Source organism: Lissotriton helveticus, chromosome 3_1, assembly GCF_964261635.1.
Source record: "Lissotriton helveticus chromosome 3_1, aLisHel1.1, whole genome shotgun sequence".
Lineage (NCBI taxonomy): Eukaryota > Metazoa > Chordata > Amphibia > Caudata > Salamandridae > Lissotriton > Lissotriton helveticus.
The window spans coordinates 1,267,513,722-1,267,540,456 of NC_136061.1; the positions used below are offsets into that span (position 1 = coordinate 1,267,513,722).

At 46.9% G+C, this 26,735-nt stretch overlaps 1 protein-coding gene across 7 annotated transcripts in view; it reads left to right on the forward strand.

The window, feature by feature from the left end:
- FGR (FGR proto-oncogene, Src family tyrosine kinase) overlaps window positions 1–26,735 on the forward strand; it is a 324,122-nt gene that overhangs the window by 87,759 nt on the left and 209,628 nt on the right. For 3 of the 7 annotated variants that reach the window (XM_078681922.1, XM_078681927.1, XM_078681919.1), the window contains exon 2: window positions 26,441–26,488. The exons of the other annotated variants lie outside the window; for them this stretch is intronic. The gene's annotated coding sequence lies outside the window, so the exon portion shown is untranslated. The remainder of the gene's footprint in view (window positions 1–26,440; window positions 26,489–26,735) is intronic. 7 annotated transcript variants of the gene reach the window in all.

Sequence of the window (26,735 nt, forward strand, 5' to 3'; positions counted from 1 at the left end):
GGCACTGAATGGTTAAAGTAAGAAAATGCTAACTTTCTAAAAGTGGCATTTTCAGATCTGCAATTTAAAACCCAGCTTCACTAAAAGATGTGTTTTTAGATTGTGAGTCCAGAGACTCCAAACTCCAATTTTCAATCTGCTCCCAATTTGAAGATACACATGTAAAGAGTTACATGGCAGCTCCAATGCTAACCTATGGGAGAGATAAGCCTTGCTGTAGTGAAAAACAAATTGCGCAATTTTTCATTACATTCATTTTTCATTACCAGGACATGTAAAACTTAAAAGTACATGTCCTATCTTTTAAATACATTGCAACCTGCCTATGGGGCTACCTATGACCTACATTAGGGGTGCCTTATATTTAATAAAAGGGAAGGTTTGGGACCTGCCAAGTAGGTGAACTTGCAAGTTGACATGGTAGTTTTAAACAGCAAACATAGGCTCTGCAGTGGCAGGCCAGAGACAGGGTTGACGGGCTACTCATGTGGGTGGCACAATCCGTGCTGCAGGCCCACTTGTAGCTTTTGATTTACAGGCACTGGGCACACATAGTGCACTGTAAAAGGGAATTATTAGTAAATCAAGTATGCCAATCATGGAGAAACCAAATGCCAGTCCATTTTAGGGACAGAGCACATGCAATTTAGCGCTGGTGAGCAGTGGTAACGTGCCCAGAGTCCTAAAACTAGCAAAAACTAAGTTCAGCACAGCCAGAAGCAAAAAGACAAAGGAAACCATGTCTAAAGATGCCAGGTCTAAGAAGTCTTATTTAGATAATGATGATGGATTGCAAATATTAAAAACAAACAAACAATGAACATTTGTTTAGTTACATTATTTTTACCATAAACACAAAACAGTGCTCATACACAAATTACAAAATTAAATAATAACTGCTTGGATGTGTTTGAAAATAATGCACTTAAAAAACACTAATACAAATAAAAAACAGCATAGTTCTAAACAAAACACCCATTCCAATCAGGAATTAAATATAAGGTAATAGCAAGAGCGACCTTATTATTGGTAAGTCCAATACATAACAGTAGGCTGGCATTATGTTCCAGTCCTATGTTCAGTTTGATGGTTTTGTTTTATTCATTGAGGTGTGGGTTTATGTTTCGGTGGTCTGTTGTCTGTTGAGGTGTCCCTCTGGAATGGCAGTCACTTCCATCTGCTCTCTGTGCTCTGGCAGGTTCCACTGAGACCCAGCTGGGCAAAGGCGGTCGCTTGTTCCAGGACCCCATTCGGTTCCATTCATCCTTTCACAAATCATAAGATGGATTATGTTATTGTATGGACTTTTAGAGCATATGTGTTTTTGTGAAAAGGTGACATTGAATGCTGGAAGGACAACTGAGGCCCTGATGTTACCCGTAGTCATGGACAGTCAGTGAATAGGAGTGAGGATAGGATGGCCAGTTGGGAAGTCAATGATAAAGGTAGTGTTGTATGAGGAAAAGGTAAGACTGCACCTAGAAAGATGGTAGGTGGAGGGCAAGTTGTGTAGAGATAGTTAAGGTGGAAATTTGTATTCTCCTGTATTTGAAGAGTGAAAGGTGTAGGGCAGTGCGATATTGGAGATAGTGCGAGATATGTTACGTGTTAATAAGGACATTGTGGTGCAAAGCTGTGGTGGAACGTGTCTCGTGTCCAGGATAGCCCTGTGACAGCTTTGGTGCAAGGCTCATGTTCAGCATTCTAGGATCTTCTGAAATTCTGGAGTCCATGGTTAGCCTATCTGGGGCTGCTGTGAAGGTGAAGCAGTGAACTGGGGTGTTATAGGCTTCTACGTCTAGGGCCTGAACTTTGCTAGGCAGCAGAAGAGGCTCATCTAAAGCGGCACCTCAGGAGTAGATTGCAGACTGGGGCACAAGCGCCCTCTAGCCCATTTAATTCGCACTGTTAGCCACATCCTTCTTTCTTGTGCGTGCTACTCCACAGTGTCATGGTGGTGTGCTGGATGGCACACTACAACACACTCCTCAAACCAAATGAAAATGGTAACAAGACATACTGTGAGTCCTAATGTGATTTTAACAAAAATAGTTCATAGGTCTCTGAAAAGGGTGAGGATTCTGTCGCAATCCATACCAGCCCTTGCATCTCAGTCATCGACTCGTCTGGGTTGTGGGATTGGTGATGTTAAACTTTTCTCCTTTGCTCCATGGGACTGCTCTTGACAGTGATTTGGTGGGGGCTGGATCAATCGTCATGCTCTTCAAGCGCATCCTAGTTAAACTCTATGCTGTAAGGGGAAATTCATTTAAACTTTGAAAAATTCCTTGCTACTTTTTATTTCCCTTCTGTGCCATGACTATAGCCCCCTTTAGATTGACCACCCTCAATTGGGCACATTCTAATGGCATCTGGAATTTGCTCCCCGAGTGTCCGTTGTGCACTAAAACTAGGTTACATTTTGTAACTGTGTTGGCCTAGCTCCTCTCGCTCAGATGACATGGTTGTTGTTCATCTGCTGGCATTATAAGATTAACTGCTAGTCCAGCAGTTGTGAGACCATTAGAGGGAGGGGGGTAGCAGCATGACATCGCTATCCCATACTGGCTTCACGAACAGCCATGTTCCCAGGACCTGGCTTGGCAGTTCGAGCTGGACTGTTCCCATAAGGAACAGGGTCAAGACTGATTTGCATATGGCTGGGTCCAAACTGGGGTGGTGTGGTGAGCAAAAGAATGATGGATTAAACCCAGATCCTTGTGACTCGGCGTGAATGTTTGCATTGTACAGCGTTCCATCCATCAATTATCTCTTTTGCGGGAGGAGCCAAGCCGGCGACCGAGATGGCCGCTCGGGCTCTCGGCTCCGTCGGTCGCCTTCTCCTTCCACGACATCCTGCCACTAATCCTGCACCTGGGACACGATCCCGCATCGGCGAAGTGTAGCGGTGCCCAGCGGTGTGCTTCCAGTTGAAATATCGGTTTGCCCATGGAATTATTGTCGCCGGGAAGATTGCGGCCTGACCAACTAAGAAACCGGGACCTCTAGTGGTGGAGCGGCCGGCGGCAAGCACAACAACATCGGCCATGACTTGCCAAGATGGACCGGTCGACCCGGATGGGAGACCTGATTTGTCCGATTTCAGCGATGACTAACACGTCTGCACAGCGCTACCAGCGAGACAGGGGAACACTATTCTAAGCGCTGCCTGACTGCCCTAATTGATGCTCCGGATGGTGGCCGTGACAAAGGCCGACAACAGCTCCGCCCGCCTGGTGCTAATCTACCGCTGATGCTGCAGGGGGTGGCCCGGAATTCCATCGGGCCGTAAACTGGCTGCGACAGGGAGTCGGATCGGTGGGATCTCCTCTTAGCATCGATGGTGGAGAGCGGCCACAGTTTGTGTATTGGTGCCGGACGACGTCCCGCTTCAACCAGGCTTCGATTCTCCGAGGGGGTTGAACTGGCTCGAATATCACCCCGGTAAGGATTATCCTTCTTGGAGGGTCTCGGGCAGAGTTGACAATTGCTACTACCGGAAGAGGGGAGATGGAATATACGCCCGGGGCTGCCATGGCGGCTATCGCTGACTTGCACCTCTTCATGACTCGGAGCCTGCTAGACCTTGAGACTAAATTGGATGCTGTTGTGTCTGCGATGGGGCTCAAGACTATGTACTCTGTTGTTCTAAATGGTGATCTTACGGTTCTAGACCCCATCGATTTGCGATCATCGGTTGACCGACCTTCCTTATCGCATGAAGTGCGGGGTCTTGCTGATAGCGAGTTAATTGGTCTGAGGTGCTTAGATGAGGGTTTTACTTTTCCCCTGGACTTTGTGCTCTCCGTCAAATACCAGCGCCGAACATCCTTATTTGTGAATTGGGACGGCGGGGACAGCTGGGCTGTGCCTGTACTGCGGCTTTCAGCTTCCATTCGGATGGGCCTCGATGGACGTGTCTGGTTGTTTGGCCCTCTGGCAGTGATGGCGGATGGTACTGGAGTTCTCACTGCTCTGGATCGAACTGGCCAAGGTTGACCAACTGCTGACTGTGCGGACTGCATTGCTGGGATCGGTGCTGATTTAGGACTTCGCTTCATATTGTTCCCTTGCGGGGGTGGGCTAGGTGATTATTGGTTCCCCCCTAATTTGCCACTTTTGCGTTATCCTTACTAGGTGTGATAGCATATGGGGGGCGCATAGTGGTGGGGGGAGGGGCGGGAGCTGGGAGGTCCTCCTCCACATATATCCTTTTATTATTGTTTTTCTCTCTTTTCTATTCTTCTTTCTTTCTTCGGGGTACTCCTGGGGCGACAGGCACGCTGTTAGTGGGGTAGGCCATAGCCATTACGGTGATGTGGGGTGGTGGGTATTGGGGGGGGTGTTGTTATTTTAGTTTGTTTTGTTCTATGGTCCCTTTCTCTTTCTCTTTGGGTAGGGTTGGCTGTATCTTCTTCTTTTCTCCTTTTCACTATTTGAGCATCTGCACTTGCCTTTCCTTTATCGTTTCGGACGGGTGGGATTTCCGGATGACGTTTTTGCTAATTTGCTTGCCATTGTTTGCTTTCTACTCCTGGCCTGCCTTAGGCAGGCGTAGTGTGTGTTTTCAGCCTTATTGTTCATCATTAATTCTCGAATGCATGGAGGGATATGCTCCTCCCGTCTCTTCTGGTATATCGTATAGTGTGATGCCTCTGTTGATACAACCGCTGCTACTGCTTCCATATTATAAAATGAAACCTCTCTTATCCTTGTGCTACATAGTGCCTGCAACTGTGTATTCTGCATACATAGTGATTCCCTTTTGAATTGTGGACTACTGCATTGCTCCTGTTTGCATCTCCTGATTTACTGCTGGCCTCTGAGGTTGTAGGCCTACGTCTGTACTGATTTGAGTGTTTTAATAAAGGTTTTCCAAAAAAAAAAAAAAAAAATTATCTCTTTTGCATATGTCGCCCTAAGTGGGAAAGGTATGCCCAGATGTGGGCCCTGTGCTCACTACACCACTGGATTCAAGCTACCCTGGCTGATGAAGGGTGATGCCCTAAAACCGGTTCCAGGATGCTTGTTTCTGTTCCAGGGTGGACCGTCGGAAGCGCCGGAGGGATGCGGCTTGAGTGACTGTGAATTGTCCAGGTCACGGTCACGGACACGTGAACATTTGGCACGGAGTCCTGAGGAGTGACGCTGGTATGTGCTGACATAGCGCACTCCAGGTCCATTTTTAATGTGAAAAGCTTGAGAATAACAAACCCCTCAGTTGCCCTGATGAAATCGCCACAAGAAGGAGCGATGAAACATGTCGGCTTGAGGAGATAATCTGTGTTGGTATATAAGTAACCAATTTTAATTGGTTGTGCTTTGCTGCATCAGAATAAAACGGTATCAGCAAGCAAAGCACCACCACCCATTTTTATTCGTTTTTGGTGTGGTGTGTGTGGGGTTTCGTTACGTGTATCTGTACACCTGTTTATGTTGATCACAATCTGTGCTCTGTCTTCATTTTCTCATTATTCTCACGTCCGCACTACTTTCCTGTTGAGTGCACGTTTGTCTTTTCACAAATAGAGAGAGTCGCCGATGATGAGAAGTGGGTATACTGGTAATCATTGACTGGGAACCCCCTCGGGTTGTTCTACCGTGAGGTACTCTCTCTATGTCTCACAACTTTTCGGTTGGTGAATGTTTTGGTCCTGTGTGATTTATTTATTTTTAAGTGAAAAGAATACATCCAGACCTTTTTGTGTATGTTATTGGACATATCCAAGGTAGGAGTGATAATTTATATCCCTACCCGGTCTACGCAGAAGTAGGATGTTTACATGGGCGAGGCACTAATTGTTTGAAGTCTGTTCCAGGGAGGACCTGGCTTGGCAACTTGGGCTGGACTGTTCCCATAAGGAACAGGGTCAAGGCTGATTTGCATGTGGCTGCGTCCAAACTGGGGTGGTGTGGTGAGCAAAAGAATGATGGATTAAACCCAGATCCTTGTGACTGGGGGTGAATGTTTGCATTGTCCAGCATTCCGCCGTGAAGGAGACCTTCCTCAGTGGCGGTTAATGGGCGTTTGCCGGGCAGGGAACCACCCTTGACGAATGTTTGACTACAGGGTGTCCCTCCCACTTATCTTTTAGCATGATTCGTATGAAACTTGATTAACTGATGTGAGTTACTTAGGTACACTTTTGCCAGATTGTTTAGTGGTATGACTTGAGGCTGCTTGGGTGACCATATTGATAGGCTCCTCAACACTGCCGGGTTGGTCAACAGAGTTGTGGGTGTCGACAGAGGAAGTAGGGCAGGTTGTTGCACCCTCATAGTACAAGACTTCAAATTAGTATCTGTGTAATTGCAAAATCCACTTCTCAATTTTGGTTGGGGAATGAGGGGATGTTCCTGCAAAGAAGCGTATCAGTGGTTTGTGGCTGGTGACAAGTCTGTTTCACATAGGTAAAGGTCAAAGTGGGTGCAGCCTCACTTGATGGCTAGCACCAGCTTCTCACTTTGGGAACAGCATGCTTCCATGGTCACTAGAGCTCAGCTTTCAAAAACCGCTGGTGCCCATGTATAACCTGGCCGTTCCTGGAGGGGAACTGCCCCTAATCTGACATAGCATACACCAGTTCAGTGTGATACCCTGGCTTGAATTACTCCATAGTGGTGTAGCTGAGTAGTGCATTCTTCACTTTTAGGAATGTTCTTCTTTCCATTCCTGTGGATTCTTCATTTCGATTATTGGGGAGGTTGGGCTTTTCTGATGTCAGCTGCTTTTTCTGGGTCTATACTGACTCCTTCACAGGAAAAACATGGCCTTAAAAGCCATTTTTTTCCGTGAGAAGGAACATTTCTTCCAATGCAGGGTGAGACAACAGTATTCTATACTCTTCAATGTGGCCCTAAGCATTCTGTGATGTCTAGATTAGAATGTCATTACATAGAATCAGCCCCACTTTGAGCCCTAATAGGGTCTCACTGATTATATTTAGAGACATATCTGCCGCAAAGGGGATCTAAAAGTTCAACCATTTACAACAGCAAAGTCCGACATAGGTTTAGAAAGTGGCTGGTATCCACTGGTCTTGTCCAGCTTTATTTGGTGGGCCCGGAGTTTTGAAGGAAATCCTCTGAGCTCTATTAAAGTAATTAAGGATGTTATTGCTCAAAGGAGTGGGGTCTGTCTCTCTTTCTCTCTCTCGTTAATGCTTAATTGAGCAGGTGCATTTCAATACATATCCATACTGCTTCTGGCTTTTGGGTTTGATGGTTACGATCAGAGGGGGACAAACCCAAAGGGTTAGGGTGGATACTCTCTTGATTACTTCGAGTTTTGTACTTGTAGGTGATGGTGATGTCTCAGTCCTGTGTCTTAGACATTTGGGTCAATGTGTAATATGATGGGTGGTGCTTTTAGGCATCCCAGTCCAAGGAACACATGCTTGCGTGGTTGGTGGAAGAGAGGAAGAACACTTTTCCCTCATCTTCTTCCATGAGACCATCATGTAGTGTTGTGGGATTATTTTCTTCCGGCTGTCTTCTTGTGCTTGATCTAGCAAGTGTACTCGTTTTGGTCTTGGTTTCATCCAGCGAGGTCCGATGCCACAGTGCGTACATTGGCACTCTCTAGCATTCACTTTGCCACAGTTATCACACTTGGAGCATGATCTTCCTAGGTCCAGGCAGGATCTGCATCACAGTACCCACAGTTCACTGGTCAGTTTAGAGTGTGCCCTTATTCCACTCCTTGAGGTGACGTTTCTCTGACTGCTTCAGTCGTTTCTGATCTGATTGGCTTTGTGGGCTCAATTTCTTTTTTAAGGAGGCTCAGGCAATGGCAGACTCTATTTCTTCTGCTTTCTTATTTGACAGTTCATGAGATCTTCCTAGCATTAGAAGTTTATTCAGAGGCATCCATGCCTTGCGTAGAATACGTCACTGCAGCACTGACGATCACAATTCCTGTACTATTTATGCCTTGACTTCTTTGGTTGGTTTCTCCTGTGTGCATGTGCTCACCACATCTCTTAGTCGGGCATAGAAATCCCCTGTGGTTTTATTTGATTTCTCCTTGGCTTATCTCTTCTTGAATCTTTCCAAGTTGGGGTTCAGCTGATGGTTCAAATTGTTTTGCAGGGCTACCATTGCACTATCATAATCCTCTTCTCCGCCTTGTTGGGTAGGTTTTAAAATAGCTCAAATATTTCTTATGTTGCTTACTGTAATAGTAGGGATCATTTTACACAACCATCTGTTTCTTTTGTTGCTTTGATGTTGTTCAACCTGGTAAGTCATACCGTCCACCTGGGTCTTCTCGCTCACACGAATGGCAGAAAAGGATTACTTGCCGTTTTGCCCACTCGATGAATGGGACTTCAGGCTGTCATTACCCTTATGTTTTGATGCACTTCTTTCTCTATGTTTTAGCGCAATTCATTCCCTAGGATAATCATCACTGAAATGGTCACTGTCACTTATTTTGGCTATGCATTTGTTTCAGTTGTTTGGTGGTGGTGTGGTATGATTGTATTTTTTTTCTTTTTTTTGCTTCCTTCTCAGACAGGTGGTACTCTTTTCTTCAGGCTTTTTGCACCTGACTTTGATGATTGGCATGCCTCTATATCATGGCTCATTTGTAGCTCTGCAGGATGATTGTAACTGCTTCTTTCTTCTTGTTTTTTTTTTTTAAGTTTCAAGAAAAAATGTTATTAAAAGAAGTTCAGGGGGGGCGTGGCCAAGATGGCGGCGGAGTAGGACGTGCTTTAAGTCCCTCCGGCGCCGGGCCTTTCATAGCCTTGTTCAGCACCTGACCCCGGGCTCCTTCACGGCTCTTTGGACGCCCTTACATCTCCTAGGGGTCGTGGCCCCGAGCTGGCTGTGGAAGTGCCCGAGAACGGCGCCGAGACTGAAGCGGGTGTGCCGCGAGGTCGGTCGGCAGCGCTGAGCGGCCACAGGGAGTTCCGGCCAAATTACGGGGAGCTGTGGGCCGCGGCGGCCCTGGGGTGCTGACCGGGACCCAGCGGACGGTCAAGGTACCCCCGTTCACTGCGGCGATCACAGCGGCGGCCTCCGGCGTCGGAGCGGAGGCGGGGCCTTGGCTGGAAAGGGAGGGCGACTCCCGGCCTGCAGCCTACGCAACACCGAGGCTTGCGGCCTAGTCGCGGAAGGCGGGCCGAGCTGCGTCGAAGATCGCGCTAGAGGCGCTTGCTACTGCCCGGTGTGGCGGAGTCCTACCTGGGACAATTCAGCGACCCCTGGAGGAGTGCGGGGGGGCATGGCCCAAGGTGGTGGGGGCTGCGACGCCCGGCCTCGCGACCTGCGCGAGAACTGCGACCTGGGTGCCCCACAAGAAGAGGAGCGTGTGCTGCGGACCATCGTGCCCCTGGGCTCCTTGCCACAGCAGAGTATTGGTAGCAGTGAATGGGCACGGAGCTCTGCGGGGCGCATGGAGGTGGTGCGGCTAGAGGCGTGAGTGCCCCCCGAAGAATCCCCGGACCACGTGGTGGGCAGCCGGTGGACCAGTCGGCCCTCCGGGGGTAAGCTTTGTTCCCCCCCCCCCCCCGCTGAAGGAGGAGAATCGGATTGAGCGCTGGGGCGTAGCGCTTTGGAGGTGGCGGATAGTGCGGGGCTACAGTGTTCGGCGGGAGGTGACTGTGCGGCCTCAGGATTGGGACCCTCATCCCTGCGGAGGTATGAGCCTGAGCTGGTGACCCCGGGTGGAGCGGAGGGTCTTTGATCATTGTGTCTCTCCCTGCATCGAAGCTTTCTAGATGCCTGGTTAGCTGTGCCGCTGAAACCTGGGGTTCGTGACTGGAGACGGGGGACTGCCTTCTCCGGGGTCCGGCCCGACTACATACTGGGGACACGGGGTGGTGACGCCATATGCCGCCTGGATCCTCCGCGTCCATTAAAGGGTCGCTGGGGTAGCCTGTGGACACTGGGGCTGCGCCCTCGATTAAGAAGGAGAGCGGTCATATCGACGGAGTTCCGTCCTATTGTAAAGTGATCTCCCGCATTGCCTTCCAGACGGAATAGGGAGGCAGCGATGTCCTCCACGCTGCGCAAGGGGAAGCCCGGTAAGGATGGCCCGTCCAAGGGTTCCCAACCACCAGCATCTCCTGGCCCTAGTCCGGGGTTGCTTCGCCCGGGCAGAAGGATGATGAGGCCCCTGCAACCAAGGCTTTCATGACGGAACTCTTCGCATCTATAAAGGAGGATATCTCTGAGCTCCGCGCTCAACTGGCGTCAGATCTCCGCGAGGTGCGGAGGGACGTAGACGGAATCGGAGAACGTGTGGCTACCTTAGAGGATCACGATCTGAGCATGGCGAACGATGTCCACCAATTGCAGCAGGATGTGCTTCGGCTCACGGAGCAGAACTTAGACCTACAGGCCCATGCGGAAGATCTGGAGAACCGTTCCCGTAGGAACAACATCCGCATACGGGCGGTGCCGTGGGACGGCAAAGCGGGCGACCTGCGCGGCTATGTGCAGGCACTTTTCTTGCAGATACTGGACGAGGAGGACCTGCAGGAAATCAGGATGGACAGAGTCCACAGGGTGGGACTGCCCAGGTGAGGTGGAGGGCCGCCCCCTGACATACTAGTCTGCGTGCATGACTTCCAGCTGAAGGAGCGTATCCTGAGAAAAGCGCAGGACATTCCGTCCCAGCAATTCTGCGAGCACCGTCCTCAACTTTACCAGGATCTGGCAGCAACGACGCTCCAAAAGAGACGCGAGTTCCGACCGGTGACCGCCTTTCTGCGAGAGCATAATTTCCTACTCATGGGGTCATCCCTTTCGCATTGTCTTTAGGTGGCAAAATAAGCTGGCGCAGATCCGTTCTCTCCAGGTGGCGAAAGAGCTTCTGGGCATTGATGACACGACTCCTGCACCTGAAGCTGGCAGCCCATCCTCGCGGAGACGGCGACGATCCTCCTCATGGCACAGAGTGGGTTCGGAGACAGGTCGCAGACGGCCTGACCGCACGACTAGCCTGCAGGAGAGGGGGGACGCGGTGGCGTCAGTGGCTTCAGCGACGTTGATGCCTTCCCAGCAGAACTCCGGGGCAGCCTGATCCTCGGGCTGCTGGCCGTATGGTGCCGGAGGGGCACGTGAACTCAGGTACCGAGGGTATGTTTGTACTTTTTGAGAAGACACCCCGGACCGTGGCCCTGGGTGACCCTATGATGGGTTCCCGACCCCAGCCCAGGGAACGTTCTTCGGACTACTACACTCTGGGACTGTTTCTTCAGGGACTGTTGAGTTTCATTCTATGGGGTTTTTTCATGTTGGGGAGGGGGGGGGGTGGGAGGGCTTGGGGGTGAACGGGGGGGGCAGTTGGGGTGTGGGATGGGGTGGGTTGTGTGGTGGTGGTGACCGCTGGATGCTTGCTCCGAGTCTTGCTTCCCCTAGGGGAACGGTTCACTGGCGTTTGAATAATGCGTTCCTTAATCATTGCACTCTAGGGTGTGGTAACCCGATTGGGACCTCCCCCTATCTGCTGTGGGTCCGGGTCTGTTGGACTCATGGGACCGGGGGCGGGAACGGGCGATGGGGAGAGAAGAGACTGGTTAAGTGCATGCGAAAGGGGCCTGGTGGGAGAGGGGGGGAATGGATGTTTGCGGTATGGAGGGGGTCTCAACTCCCCGCAGAAACGCCAAAAGATTTGGAAATACTTGTCAGATCATCACCTAGATGTGGTGGGTCTCCAGGAGACCCATCTGGCGCGCAGAGACGAGCTCCGGCTTCGACACAGGCAATTTCCCCTCATCTATAGGTCTTCTGCCTCTACCAAGCACAGGGGGGGTAGCTCTTCTTTTTCGGGCGTCCCTCCACTTCCAACCTATGGGGGTAAGTTGTGATAAAGAAGGCCGGTGGTTGATGGTCAAGGGGTTGCTATACGGCCGCTTGTGTACGTTTGTGGTGGTGTATGTCCCCAATGCTCAGCAGAACAGCTTTCTTCAGGGCTTGTTGGATAAGGTGGGGGACTTTGTGGAGGGACACTTGTTTGTCTTGGGTGATTTCAACTTGGTCTGGGACAAAACCTTAGACAGCTCTCGTGCCCAGAGGACGGACTCCGGTGTCTTTTCCACTGAAACGAAAGACCGGATGGGCGAATTGGGGCTGATCGATGGCTGGCGCACCGTGCACACCCAGGCCGGAGATTATACATTCTTCTCCCACGTTCACCAGTCCTACTCCTGCATAGACCATATTTTTTTGAACCAGGCACTCAGGGGGGATGTCCGTGATTCCAAGGTTTTTCTGCTCTCTGTCTCAGATCATAGCCTACTGGTCCTCATGCTGCAGTGGTCGGTGAGGGAAGATGGCTTTCGGAAATGGTATTTTCCAACGGCGCTTATTAGGGATGATACCTCTTTTAGGGAGCTTAGAAAGGCTGTCAGGGAGTTCCTGACTCTCAACCCGGCTTCGGACACGTCTGTGTTCAATACATGGGACGCTTGCAAGGCCTCACTGAGGGGCACTTGCATAGGCCTCAATGCGAACCTCAATAGATTAAGGAGGAAGGAACGGGAGGAATTGGAGGCAGAACTTGCTAGCTTGGAACGGGCCCACAAGTTGAACCCATCTCGAGCAACCCTCCGACCGCTAACGGCTGTCAGGGGGAAATTAAAGGCCCATTACGCCAATCGTGCTGAGTTCACCCTCCTGAGATTGCGGCGCGTATCATACTCGCAAGGGAACAAGGTGGGACGGCATTTGGCCCGTCAACTCCGAGAAAAAAGAGAAAAGGAATATGTTGGAGGGATCCAGGATCCGGGGGGTCCTTGCGGCATCGGGACGAGGATAAAGCGGACGTCTTTGGCCGGTTCTATGCTGCAGTTTACGAGGGTGACTCCCTGGATCAGGGAGCCCAGGACGCGTTCCTCACAGACCTCCCCATACCGCGGGTCTCTAGAGAGTGGAATGAGCGGTTGGCGGCCCCCTTTTCCAGAGCAGAGGTACTGGAGGCTATCAAGGCCCTGAAGCCTAACAAGGCTCCTGGCCCGGACGGCTATACTGCTCTCTTCTACCAATCATTCGCCACGGAACTGTTTGATTACCTGGTCTCCCTTTTCAACGACATGGCGATCACTGGGAAGACTTCTGGGACTATGGCCGAGGCCATGATAACCGTGATCCCCAAACAAGGGAAGTATCCCTCCAAGTGCGCGTCGTATCGCCCAATAGCACTCCTCAATGTGGATGCTAAATTATACTCCTCTATCATTGCCCGCCGGCTCCAGGACCTGATGCCGGCTATTATCCATCCGGACCAGTCCGGGTTCATTAAGGGACGGCGAATACATGACAACTTGCGGCGGGTGATGCACTTGATAGAGAAGGCCACCAGGTTTCGCATCCCGGCGATACTGGTGGGGCTGGATGCGGAGAAAGCGTTTGATCGTGTCGATTGGGGGTTCCTGTTTCGCACCCTGACCGCCTTTGGCTTTTCGCACCAGTTCATCACAATGATTCGAGCTAATTACAGCAGCCCTAGCTCAAGGGTGCTGATTAACGGACATCGGTCTGCCTGCTTCCCTCACTCACGGGGTACGAGGCAGGGTTGTCCCCTCTCCCCTCTCCTCTTTGCCTTGAGTATCGAACCCCTGGCGCTTGCGATACGGGAGAGGGAACAGATCAGGGGCCTTCCCTTTACGGGTGAGCAGCACAAAATTTCCCTCTTTGCGGACGATATGCTGTTGTCCTTGGGGGATCCGGCCCAATCGCTGCCGCATGTTCAGGAGATGCTATCCCAATTTGAGGCAGTAGCTGGGTTCAAGGTCAACTTTGACAAGTCATACATATTGAACCTGACTCTCCCCCCGGCGGAAGTGGAGCGGGTACGCTTGCTCACGGCTTTACCATGGACGTCTGCCTCCTTGTTATACCTGGGAGTGCGCCTGACTTCTACCATAGGATCCTTATTCGCGGCTAACTTCCCCCCAATGCTAGCTGCGATACGAGCAGACCTGGACCGGTGGAAACCGAAGTTTCTTTCATGGCTTGGCAGGATCCATGCTCTTAAGATGGTCCTCCTACCTAAGCTCCTTTATCTCTTCCAGGCCCTTCCCATTCCTATAGAGGTGGACTTTTTCCGGCGCTTAAAAACCTTGATGCTGAGATTTGTTTGGCAGGGAGGACGGGCACGTATCCCCCTCACAACGCTGCGACGACCGAGGAAGGAGGGTGGAGTGGGGTTTCCTGACATGCACTTATATTATAAGGCCGCGCAGCTACGTGTGATAGTGGAATGGTCCCAGCAGCTCTCAGAAGCGCTGGCTACATATGGATAGGAGTGTGGCTGGGAGATCGATCTGGGACTTGGTCTGGAAACCCAAAGTGGACCGGCCTAAGAATGCCTACATTAGCACTCCTACTAGCACAGTCCTGATGGTGTGGGACACGGTCACCGGCGACGACCGCTGGACCACGTTTCCATCCCCCTTCACCCCCATTCACTTCAACCCGGCCTTTCCGCCGGCGTTGCAGGAGGGACCCTTCAGGCTGTGGAGAGAGGGAGGTTGTAGGGCGCTCACGCATCTGTTCCATGGAGTGGCTCCACTCACCTTCCACAACTGCATGCGTGACTATGGGATCCCGGTCACTGAGCGCTTTCGCCACAACCAACTTCTCCACTGGGCAACATCGGCGGGTGTGAGCGAAGCCGCTACCCGACCGCTTTCTCCATTCGAGTCCTTTCTTCTCCGCACCTCCACTATGAAAGAGACGATCTCTTTCTTGTACGGGCTGCTGCTGGCCACTACGGTCTCTCCGCGCCCCCGCTACATGGAACACTGGGAGGTCCTTCTGGGCCGTGACGTCTCGGACGACGAATGGAAGCATCTTTGGAGTGATATCATGGCGCACAATCATTCGGTGAATCTTAAGGAAGCCCACTTAAAGACCATGCACGATTGGTATCTTTACCCGTCCAAGCTCCACCGAATTTTTCCAGCTTCTTCGGATAGGTGCTGGAGGGGTTGTGGCCTACTGGGGGATTTCCGCCACATCTGGTGGGACTGCCCGATCATTCGCCCTTTCTGGGCTGAAATTCTATCCCACATCAAGGACATCCTGGGGTATCCAATCTTGGACTCAATGGCTCATGTCCTGTTGGGACTCCGTGATCCGATGTTAGAACATCAAACTAAAGCGGATAAGCGTATCCTGTGGCTTTGCTTGGGGGCCGCCAAGCTCACGTTGGCAGCGGCATGGAAGAAGCCAAATGCCCCAGCCTCATCACTGTGGCATGCAAGACTATGGGGTCTACTGAGCATGGAGAGAATGGCGGACATCTTCCTGGGCAACTTTAAAAACTTTCTGTTCCGGTGGGGTCCTCTGGTCCGCTTCCTGTCACGAGGCCTGCCATCTGCGGTCTGCCCACCCACGTTCCGCGCACTTCACCTTTTTCAGGTTTAATCAGATTGCATAAATGTGGAACTTTGTATTGCACGAGAGTGTTGTTGCCACCACCGGGGGGGGGGGGAGCGGGGAAGGGGGGGAACCAGTTGGGTATGTGGGTTTGTTAATTGTTGCGACGCTACTTAGCCCATGGGGGTTGTTAGACTTCTGAACCTTTTGCTGCGCTATTTCCCTTGCCGGTCACTTGGCCAAGCACGGATTTACGCCTAGAACTCCTTGGAATGCATTGGACTTACGAACTGAACTTTGTTATCATGCCATGCCACCCCACCTTGCAACCTCCCATATGTTTCCTTTGAGAGCTCCCTACAGCGTCCCCTGTGAGGGGCATCTGGCGGAAATGTCGCTTGTATAACTCTTTTTTCTGTCTTTCACTTTCGTCTCTTCTCCTTTTCCTGAAATTCTAAATAAAAATAAATTTTACAAAAAAAAGAAGTTCAGATAAGGTAAGCAGAACATATCATAAAAACATGTTACATAGAAATGAATTCAAATATTCTAAAGAAAAGAAATAAGTATAAAGCATCGCAAAAGAAAAAAGAATGAAGGTATAGAGAAGAGAGAAAAGGAAGAGAAAAAGAAAAGAGAGAAGGAAAGAAAAAGAAAAATGCAATATGCTATAAGCACGACTAATAACTATAACAAAATACAGCTGAGAAGGTATATACTATACATAACCCTCACAATGAAAACAAATGTAATTCAAAAATGCAAATATAAAGTAACAACATGTATTAAATTTAAACAATATGGAACATCAAGGCATCCTCACGGAGGCTTAGAAACTTCTTGTTGCAAAGGAGAAATAGGCAAAGAACGTCTGGCACTATCATCAAACAAGGTGGTAACAGGTGCCCATAACATTTTTCGTTTCGTCGCCATGGACAATGGATAAACAAAAGTCGTATCTAATCTGTGATTATAACAGACTGCATACCACCAGGCCTGATAAGATATTTTGGTAAAGTCTTTCCAATTTTTTGTAATTTGTTGAAAAGCAACTGCTAACAATAGATCTATAATTCTGGTACCCATATTGCAGTGTTTCCAAATAGGAGAGACGCTCCCCAGGAAAATGTGCCAGACAGAAAAGGGGTGTGTGGAGAGAAAAATTGTGTTAATCTGGGATTCTTTCTTCTTGTTAAGCTGGCCTCTGACTCACTCTGCAGTTATTTTTTAGCACGAAGGAGCTACTTGGTCTTGGAATGGTCGTTCACCTTATGAATTCTGATATTCTATGTATCTTGCTGAATATCCATCCTATTTTCAGTTTGAATATTTGAATATGTATGTGTATGTGTATATATATATAAATCATCAATTTTATGCATTATTGGATCCTAAGAAATGCATACTCCTGTCCCATCTATTGATTGTACATAATTGACAAATAATTTTGGTCTGAAAGTTTGCACATTTCTTACAATTAAATTTTGATAATGAGGTTTTAGAAAGAAAAAATATTTTTAAGCACTAACAAAGTTTTTTTACTGGGTTTTAAGACAAATGAATTGTATTTATGAGACTATATATGTATTTTATTATATTTATTTATTTACATATTTATAGACACTTTAGGATTATGGGAGTCATTTGTCTCAGTACTGTAAAAACTTTAGGCTTATTTCCCTAGACCCATTTTGTTTTGCACAAGCTGTCATCAGCACATGTTTTTTTAGTGGCCAGAATAGCAAATCATGAGATATTATACAAATATTGTACTCTTCGTGGCAACTGACATGAGATCTTTATTTAGCACTAGCACTTTACACAGTATGCACTGGTGGGGTATTATCGTATTATATTTTTTATGTACTATAGGCACTTTTTTGTCGTTATTATTTACTTGAATTAGCAATTACATAGTTTATGGTGGAGAGGAAATGGGAACATTGCATTCAAGCAAGAAATTCTAAACATGAAGAAGGAAAAAAGAAAAAAAGATTGTTTTTTTCATCTGTGAAGAAACTAAAGATACCATTTTATTTAAAATGAGGTGTTTTAATATTCTCTGTTGAAATCCTTTCCACGTCAATATACAAGGGTATAGACAGTATGTTAATTGTATACATTCATGCAGGAATCGCAAAGTATATTTACTATGTTTAGTATTAATTGACTGCACTGACACTTTAAAATGGGGTTTCACCTAAGGCAATGCTGTCATGTGATCAAGGCAGGGATCTGCTGAAACGCGTCATGGCGACTTGATGGTGTGCTGATCAGATGAACAACTAGCACCAAACCTAGGTCAATGCTCGTTTTGTTCTCGAAAGGAAGCTGAAAGCGAGGATCTTGACATATATATATTCACTGAAAAAAACCGCAGGTTACAGAGATTATAGTTAGGAATTCGCATTTTTTTTAAAAGTAGACATTTATTGAAAAAAAACAAAGGTTACATGGATGTTATAGTTAGGAAATGGAAAAAAATACCTTAGAAGTTCACTGAAAAAAACCAAAGGTTAAAGGGACGTTATAGTTGGGTTCAAGTTTTGCTCATCCAAAACCAGTGAAATTCAGCAGTTATAGTTACCTGAGCTAACTATGACTTGTGCCCCCGCAATGCACTGCTTATGAGCATAAATATTACATCCCTCATGACATGGTCAGTGACATCACTGATGACATCTCAGATGACATCACTGACTACATCATAACTCAAAATAATGTCATATTTCACTAGACTAATTCACCACTAATCCTTTACGAGTTACGGAATAGTGTGCTACTTGCTGAAAAAAGCGCTTGAACACCTCATCAGGGGTAGACAGCTCTGTATAAATGCACACCTTTTTCCCTCTTCTATTACTCCGCTATCCTTCTCAATACAAAGAACTGACTAATATATCCACCCTTCAAATTACTTTCATATTTCACTATACTTATTCACCAATTATCCTTTATGGTTTTCGGAGTAGCATGCTACTCGCCGAAAGAGCACTTCAACACTCCATCAGTGGTAGCAACCTCTATAAAAATGCAATCCTTTTTCCCTCTTCTGTCCTCCACTATCCTTCTCAATCCAAATAACTGACTAACATGTCCACCTCTCAAATTACTTTCTTTTTTCACTATACTAATTCACCGCTAATCCTTTATGGATTCCGAAGTAGCGTGCTACTCAATGGAAAAGCACTTTGACGCCTCGTCGGGGGGAGTAAGCGATATATATATCTCCCCTACTGGCGATCACCAGTAGGTAGTTATAGTTAGGGCCTAGTTTCCATAGGAAGAACATTTTTTTATTTGCCAATAACTTAGGCATTGTTTGACGAATCGTAACGAAATTTTCAAAACTAGCATGCCAATCACTTCTGTTGCTGTCTGGAAAGGTTGGGGGGGATTTGTCAAGCGAGGACTGAGAAAAAGGCACGTCCTAAAACGCATTTCCTCATGCAATTTCCCATTGGGATTTTGGACATGACTACAGCCCAAACCGCTGAATGGAATTACACCAAATTTGGTCGAAAGCTCGATCTTGGTCCAGAAAGAGTGCTTTTTGTAATTTGGTGCAAATCCATTCAGTAGTTTTGGATTTATTTAAGGAAAAATACATTTGTATATCTAGGGTTGTGTATCCACCGTGGATCCAACAGATTTCCTGCTGAAATCTGAATGGCCGCCAACACTTCAACCAAAAAGTGTTGGGAGCCATCCTGGGACTTGTCCGAGTCCCAAGAAAAATGCAAAAAAAAGATGGGAGCAGGGTAGGAATTTGTTTTTTTTTACTGCTAATTCACGGAGAATCTGTGGTAAAAATGTAAAAAACACAAGCGCAGGCTTACCCCTTTGTTTTATATATGCTCCCCAGGTGGGCAAGGTCCTGGGGGTGGTTTACTTAATATAATGGGGGAGGAGGTGCACGTGTCCCCCCCTCCAGGCTGATTTCAGCCCTGTGGACCCCATAGCCAGCCCAATACAAAATTGGGGAGGTGGCCTATTTCGACCATGGGGACAGCCACCCCTGGAGCCCAGCCATTTACTAAAAGGGGAGGGGTTGCATGGCCCCTTTCCTGGACCGAAATTGTCCCTAGGATCGCCCCCCGGCTCGACCGTACACACATAGGAGGAGAGGGGGCGCTTGTCCCTCTCCTGGGCCGAATTCTGCACTGGCAACCACCACCCCATGGGGCCTGGCCATACCCAAATAGGGAAAGGGGGACATGTGGCCCCCTCCTCTGGGCATTTTCAGCCCTGGGGATCACAACCTTGGGGTCCTGGCCTTGCAACCAATCTGGAGCCATTAATGACCATGGGGACTCCATCCCCCAGAGCCTGGTCTTCTGCTATGTCCCGAGGTGCCCACCCCTGGGACATATTGGTTTCCCTGCCCTCACTGGTGCGAACAGGAAAAACCTCTGTGTGCTCTCGCTTGGTGGGAGCGATTTAAAGCTCCCCCAAGTGAGAGCAAACATTAAGTGTGCTCCCTGTGGGCGGTAGCATGAAAAATGCTCCTGCCTGCTGGGAATGGACTTTTTTGGAAACAAATAAAAATTGCTCCCACCCACACGGAGCAGCACTTTTAGTGGCTCCCTGTGGGCAGGAGCAATGCCGTCTCTCGCTGTAGGCAAGGAGCCAGCTGGGCCTAAGTGGGCATTGGGGTTCCCCCACAGCCTCACCAAAAAGACAGTGGGTGCCCTGGTGGGCTCCAGGGCACCCACCATTTAGTGGCGAAGTCCCGGGGATGGGGTCCCCGGGGCCAATACTGGCCCTGGGGCAGCATGTCCCCCCTCCCCATTTATATACTGTCCCGGCCTCAGGGATGGGGTCCCCAGGACCAATATTGGCCCGGGGAGGGGGTCAGTGTGCCCCCTCCCCCTTTTAAATGTGGAGTGGGTGCCCTGGGTGGGCGCCAGGACACTCACTATTTACTGGGTGGGCCTTGGGGGATGGGGCCCTCAGGTCCAATATTGGCCCAGTGAGGGGGGCAGCATGCCCCCCTTTATAATAATATAATAGTATCTGGGAGATGGGTGCCCCAAGGGCTGAAATCAGCCTGGGTGGGGGGGCTGCATGCCTCCACCCTCCATACTTTAAGCGATAGGCCGTAGGGTATGAAGTCCCCAGGACCAAATAAGACCCAGAGAGGAAGGCCACGTACCTCTCTCTCCTAAAAAAAGTGGCAGGCCATGGTGATGGGGTCCTTGAGGCAGAAAGAGACCTGGGGAGGGGAGCTACGTGCCCCTCGCCCGGGTTGAGCACCTTTGAAGGGTAGGCCAGGCCCTCGGGCCAACTCCCCAAAGGGCACAGCCAGAAGTCTGTGTGTGGTGTGGGGTTGACTGCATGCAGGGGTTGGCCGCAGGGCCTGGCCACAGGCCCAGCTGCACATGGCAAAAGGACATGTGCAGCAGAGGTTAGATTAGCATATGGTAATTAAATATTACATTACATGAAAGAAATCCTGGCAATTCACTGAAATAACCAAAGGTTACGGGGACGTTATAATATGGAAATACAATTTTAAAAACCTTAGAAATTCACCCAAAAAACTAAAGTTACAGGGACGCTATAGTTACATGTACAAAACCATAGAAATTCAGCATTTATAGTTAGAGTTATCCCAAGTAACTACAACTAGTGCCATAAGGTAACTATATCTCGTGCCCTCACCATGCACTGCTAATTTCCACATATTACATCACTCATGACATTTTCTATAAAATCATTACTGATGAGAAAGCTGTGCCTGGTGGGAGCATGAGTTAAAGTTACCCAAGGGCACGAGTTATAGCTACTTGAGATAACTGCAAAATATCTATGTTTTTGTGCGTGTAAAATGTGAACCTAACTATAACGTCCCTGTAAACTTTGGTTTTTTAGTGAAAATAAATATAAATATATATATATATATATATATATATATATATATATATATATATATATATATATATATATACTGCAGTGCAAGGCTTGTCTCTAGGATTAGGCTCTCTCAGGCTCTAGGGCATAACTGCTGTCCGAGTCGAACCCCGTACAACAAATTAGGATCACCCAAAAAATCAAAATACCCAAATTTCACATCTACTGATTCCACTCTGGGGTTGATCTTGGGTTAAAATGTACCCTACCCATGAGTGGACTCAACATTAGTGTAACAGAGTAGCAAATAAGTACTGACTTCGAGATCAGGTAAAAGTTAAAGGGTTTACAAAATCTAAAAAATCAAGCAATACAGAATTAACGATAAATGCCATAAAGGACTAAAATTCTAACTACACAATCAAATATCAAAATTATTCTAAGCATTTTCAGACAATAACTGGGAAGCATCCCTAGCTGTAAGAAGTTCAGGAAAAGCTTTCTAAAATAAAACTGTCAAAATCATGCAGAAATCAGACAGCATCTCTAGTAGAACAGGAAAGTCGTCTGGCTCACGCTCAAAATCAATGGGTTTTCATACACCTATTTTTGCTTAACAAATGAGAGAACAGTGCATGATCAAAAGTAGCCAATAGTGAACAGATCAGACTATAGCACGTCACATCATAAATGCATAACACTGTGCCACTCAAGAGAGCACCAAGCTACTTCCTTCAACTGCTGTATTTCTTTCATACTTTCTGTTTTCTCTTGCCTTCTCGCACACTAGCCAGTTCCTGTTTTTTTCACAAGTCTTCTTATCTCTTCGTGCCTCTCCTCGTCAGTTCCTGCATTTCCAAAGCGACTCTTTTTGCAGCCCTTCCTTTCTTCCAGCTGCCTCTCTCTTTTGTAGTTTGGGCTCTGAGTGCAGCCCCACCTTCAGAATTTCCTGCTTCCCCTGACCTCATCCTGTTCTCCCAGCTGCTGCTCTTCCTAACAGTTCATTGGTTCTTCTTTTCCATCCCCACAGCTCACAGATCCTGCAGTTTTTCCTGTCCTAGCAAATCTTCCTACATTACTCGTCACCTGAGCTGTGACCATGCGTGGACTATATAAGTCCCTGCATTGTTTGGGTTGTATGTCACAATATCGACTCCAGACATATCAACCCACTTATACATTGGTTTAAATGTACCAGCAATACTAATAGCAATTATCAAATTGTGATTTTTTTTTGAGAATTGCTATTTAGTAATCGCAATTACTAATGTACACAGGGGTTATTTAGACGCTATTCCTTAAACAGTGGGTCTCAAATAGACCAACCTAATGAATATTAATGAGTTAGGTCGCAATCTGTGACCCACTATGATTCGCTACCATCTCAGGGATGGTGGCCTGCTGGGCTCAGCAGACCACCATGCCTGTGAATGCTTTTAAATAAAGCAATCTTTTTTTAATTTAAACACAACTCATTTTCCTCAAAGGAAAATTGGATGCATCTAAAAAGAAAATAATGAAACATTTAAGTTTCATTTTTTAATAGTGGGCAGTGGTCCCTTGGGCCACTGCCTGCTAGTAAAAAATATTTTTTTCAACCATTCTTAAAGGAAAAGGGGTCCCAAAGGTAACCTATTTGCGAATGGGTTACCACCAACTTTGAGATGGCGGTAAAGTGTGAATGTTTTGCGACCGCATTTCGGTCCTAAAAAAAAATCATACCAATGCAAATCAGTATTTGGAAGGGACTCCCTAAACATGCCCCTTCGAAGTACCCATTTGTAAACCCAGATTGCAATTCGGTAACAGGATACCAAATTGCAGTTTTGGCTTTGTACATTTGGAAGTGCCTTTTTGCATTTCCAAAAGGTCGTTTGGGACCTCAAAAAGGCTTTATACATCAAGCCTATTGTGCCCATAATATCGACTTCTGAAATGTTGTCAAGGTATGTGTAGATTTACTATTATTAACCCTGCTGTAATTATATTTTAGAATTGTGATCACAATAAATCAATATTCTGACCCCTGTTTTTGCACTTCATCAGGGACATGAAGAGCTATTTTTTTCAACAACTGTACAAGACAGCACATGGTGTAGCCCACCGGCAAGAAGTGACTTGCTGTTTTAGGGTTAAGTAACAGACCAGGATGCCCATTGTCCAACTATATATTTGTTATCAAATAACAAAAACATTGGCCAACTTCTCTAAAATGACAATATCGCCTATAATATATATATAAATTGATAAAATGCATATAGTATATACCTATTGTGTAACCAAATAGATTTTTTGAATAAGCAATAAATACAATATCTTTTTTTTTTTTTAGAAGAAGGGAAGTGTGTTGTTTTTATAAAGCTGTTTTTAGGCACAATCTTTAGAAACTAAGCTATCTTTTTGTTTCTTGATATGTGGCTCCCCTGCCAGATTGGAATTTGGGATAGCTTTAACTATCTGGCGGGAGCCATACACAACATTCAAAATAGAAACACACAAATATACACAGAAAGGTGCCTTTGTTGGACAGCCGATTTTTGCCTTTGGCTACTGTCATTTAGCTGACTTTAGGGGTTAGCTGTAGGGGTTGTCCATAAACACTTGTTTCAACCTATGGCATTTTGTGGATGTGAACTACCGTACAAAAGTAGTTCATTGGTTTGAGGGCTGTTGCCAGTTGGCTTACAGCCAATTGTTTACAGCTTAACGCCCTCAAAACCGAAGTGATGGTAATAGGGAACCGCCCTGATCTGTGGGGTGCGAGTTGGTGGCCTAATGAACTGGGTCCTCCCCCAAAACCCGTTACCGAGCTAAAAAACCTCGGTGTGTGGTTAGATTCTAAACTAACCTTCGCATGTCATACTAAGAAGGTAGCATCCATGTGCTTCGGCATCCTGCGGGGTTTGAGGCCTATCCTCAAATTTTTTGATGCCCCCACACGCCAGATGGTGATCCAAGCTAGTGTTTTATCCAGGCTGGATTATGCTAGCTCGCTGTTTTTAGGCGCCAACCAGGCGGAGATTATGCGACTCCAACGGGTTCAGAATGCGGCCGCCAGGGTTCTGGTGGGCCTACCTCGCTTCTGTTCAGCCCGCAGTACAATTTCTAAACTGCACTGGCTACCAGTAATTAGACGCATAGAGCTTAAGACTCTTTGTTTTGCGTTCAAAATTCTTATTACTGAGACCCCTACCATCCTTCAGCATCTTTTGACTCTGTACATCCCTTCACGCAGTCTGCGCTCTGCAGGTCAGAAACTAGCTCTTGTCCCACGTTTCCAAAAATGTAGATTGGGTGGTCGATCGTTTACAGTGCTGGCTTCTAAGCTCTGGAACACGCTTCCTGTCCATATTCGATCTCTTGAAGATCTTTTTTCATTCAGGAAAGCAGTTAAAACCTATCTTTTCCCATTGCCCTATTAAAGCCAGCTCTTTTCCTAGTTGTTGTCTGTTGTGTTACTTTGTTTGATATAGTGCCGGGACGCCCCTTTGCTGGGGCAGCTGCGCGCTCAAAAAATTTGATTAACATAACATAACATAACATAACATTTTATTCTTTTTGTAAAGTGTTTTTTATAATTTTCTTATGTGGAGGGCCCCTCAGACCGCAGCACAGTGTTGCACCTTGCTTAATACCTTACCCAAATCTCTTGCCCCGCTCGTCCATTGCTCCCCAGTGCTTTGCCATCCCGTCTTACTCCACTTTCTTTTATTAAACTGTTTTTGTTTTGTATGGCTCAGCAGTTGTTAACTGGTGCCAGGCCAATGGCTTTACGTTTTTTGCACTCCTGGACACATTCATTTTTTTTTCTTTCACCATTTTAACATGGAAGAACATGGACACATGCACACAATGCATGTACTGCAGAAGTACATAATCCACCTCTCTCTGGAAAAATGCCTGGAACATACCTGTCAACTCACACGGTGCCACCATGTGACACATAATATCGCTTCCCATCTCACAGTCTCCAAGCTCCAAGTGAGGAGCCGATATCACATGGTGGCAGGGAAAACGAGCAGAGAACCATTGTAAATAGTGGTTTTCCAGCTTGTTTTCCGATGCTTTGAACAGCCAACGTCCATTAAGAAGAGGTGTGAAAACACCCCAGGACATCGGCACCAGCCTCAGAAAGCTTTTTGTTGGGGGGTGGTGGCGGAGGTGTGCTTCAAAAGTGCCTCATACGTACTTTGGCACACGTTCCCGCCCCCTTCAAGGCCCCGATCCTCACACTGTGAGATTGTTCTTGAAATTGGCAGGTATGTTGATGCATGGTAGCCATTTTGTCTTTTTTCATTTTACCGCTCCAACATGACTGATGGCCATGTTAGAACAAAAAAATAAAGAGCGTTATCAACGTCTAAACGTCGGCACGCGCCTGTTAAAAAGAAGATTGATTGTCTTTGCCTTTGCTTCTTTTATCAGTAGTTATACTTAAGGAACTTGGGCCCTCTCATTCATTGTCATCTGGCATTCTTTTGAAAGGGCAACAGGTTCTGAAAATCCCACACCACAATACAAATGGCAGACATGTGCTGTATAAATGCCGGCAACGTAATATCTACATTCATGAGTAGGTGCAGTATTATTACATAGTCACTGTTTGATGCAACACATTGTTTTTTAATGGTTTGTGATTTTTATGAGATTAATCAGAACATCTACACCTATAAAATTTGTAATGAGAGACTGTTAACAAATACTATATGTTTTGACTAGCGACACTAAGCTATGCACTAGTCTTCTTCGGGACAAACGATATACTTTCACATGCATATAGCATTAAATTGCGAATTTGTATTTTAGGTAGCAGTAGTAATAATTAATTGTGCAGCATATACTAATCTTATACAATAAATAAACATATAAAACAAGGAAGAAGAATGAACGAAAAACAAGTTAAAATAATCTTAGTGCCAAGATGGCCCTCTGTCAGTTCCAAACATTTTCACAAAATAATACATATATAATGCAGTGGAAACTATTTTCAGAACTTGAAGGTTCCATATTTATTCACAATCATTTAAGCATTGATAGATGTATCCTCTCCAATATATTGTTAATCATCAGTTTAGTTGGGATGTGGAAATGTATACATCTGTTAAATCCTCTCTATCTGGGTTATTCATTGAATAATCCAGCAAATCTCAAAATGTAAAGAATGTTACTCTTCATGCTTCAGTTTGATTCCAGGTGTAGTATGGCTTGACTCTGGTAATGCATCAGCTTAATTCTCTTCTTGATGTTTCTACAGCCTTTGAAACGTTGGCCAATCCTGATCTCGCATCTAAACCAGACAGTGGTAAGGGACCCTGTGCTTTACTGGCTCTCTTCATTTCTTTCTGACAGTACTCAATCTGTTTTCCCTACTTCTTTCCAGCCTGAAGACAACATTATCCACTGTGGTATCCCTCAGGGTTCACACTTAGCCCTTCTTTTTAATCACTGTGTGGGTCGCAGCCGCAGTCCGTGCAGGTAACAGTGGTCGGGCAGGGTGGGGGGTATTTCGAGGGACGATGCTGAGGGAAAATTAAATAAATCATTCATTT